The sequence below is a fragment of the Fukomys damarensis genome, unplaced genomic scaffold (assembly GCF_012274545.1).
Source record: "Fukomys damarensis isolate Sample0158 unplaced genomic scaffold, DMR_v1.0_HiC HiC_scaffold_24, whole genome shotgun sequence".
In the NCBI taxonomy this organism is placed as follows: Eukaryota; Metazoa; Chordata; class Mammalia; order Rodentia; family Bathyergidae; genus Fukomys; species Fukomys damarensis.
The window spans coordinates 43,640,487-43,642,079 of record NW_022900936.1 but is presented as its reverse complement, the minus strand read 5'-3'; positions in this window follow the sequence as shown (position 1 = coordinate 43,642,079).

Here is a 1,593-nt window from a genome sequence, read left to right as displayed (position 1 = left end):
CCTTTGACTAGGAAGTAGAGTTTTAGTATATAAATTTTAGGGGATACAGCCACATAGTCCCTAGTAAAACCTCAATCTGATGACTTCATTTAAACTTTAAGGTCCTCCACACAATTCCTATTTCCAAGTACATTCACATTAAGAGTTATGACTTCAATATGTGAACCTTGACAGGCATAATTTAATTATTAGATAAATATCAAATTTTGCTTTATCACACAGAGGCCAACATATGCACCAAATAGCTTTGGGCTGTTTCTTAATCTCCTTTCTAAGAGATAATAAAATCTTGTATCATTTTTTTACTAACATACTTACAGATTCTTCTTTTTAATTGAATTTATTGGTTTATTCTAGGTAGACAGTACAGTTACATTCATTACTGGGATCTTGTACCTTTACATGCCAGGTCTTGGTTCTCATTTTTTCCCCTTGTCCCCACCCTCCATTCACCACCCCCCTCCAATTCCACCTTCAAACACTTTAATTCCAATTTTACCTTTCCTCATATTTTTTTTCCTTTTACCTTATTCTCCTTTCCCTATCCTTCTCACTGTCCCTACAGCTTTGGTCCTTTTCTTCCTATTTCACATTGCTAATTGTCCCATTAGGATCTTGAGTACTACTTTAGTTTTTCACAACAGAGAAATTATTCGGTATTTGCATATGTGTGACTTATGTATTTCACTTAGAAGTATATCCTCAAAATGTACCCATTTACCTATGAATGAATCTACTTTCTCATTCTTTATGGCTGAGTAGCATTCCATTTTATAGAAAAACCACATCTTCTTTATCCAGTTTCCAACTGATAGGCAGATGGGCTGTATCCAAATTTTAGCTATTAAAAACTGTGGTGCTATAAACATGGGTGTGTATATATCACTGTGGTATGATTCTTTTAATTCTTTTGGAAAGATGCCCAACAGAGGGATGGCTGGGTCAAATGGAACCTCTAATCCTAGTTCTTTGAGATATCTCCATAGGGATTACCATAGTGGTTGCACCAGTCTGCACTCCCACCAACAATGGAGAAGGATTCCTTTCTCCCCACAATCGTGCCAACATTTGTTGTTGTGTGATTTCTTGATAGCAGCCATTCTTTGGGGGATGAGGTGAAATCTCAGTGTAGTTTTCATCTGCATCTCTCCAATGACCAGTGATGTGGAATATTTTTTCATATATTTACTTGCTGCATTTATTTCTTTGCCTGAGAAATGTCTGTTCATTTCAGATGCCCAATCTAGAATTGGTTTTATATTTGGGGGGCGGGATGGTTGTTTTGAGTTCTTTATATATTTTAAATATTAGTCCTTCATCTGAGGAGCAGTTGGTAAAATGTTTTTGGTACACTGTAGGTTTTCTCTTAGTTCTGTTGATGGTTTCTTTTGCAGCACAGAAGCTTTTTAATAAGATGAGATCCCAGTTGTTGGTTCTTTCTGCTGGTTCCCATGCTGCTAAGTATTTGTTCATAAAGTCTTTTCCAAAGTTCAATGTCTTCCAGAGTTCTGCCTAACTTATTTTCCAGCAAGTTTAGTGTTTTTGTTTTTATATTTAGATCTTTTTTTTTTTTTTTTTTTTTTTTTTTTTTTT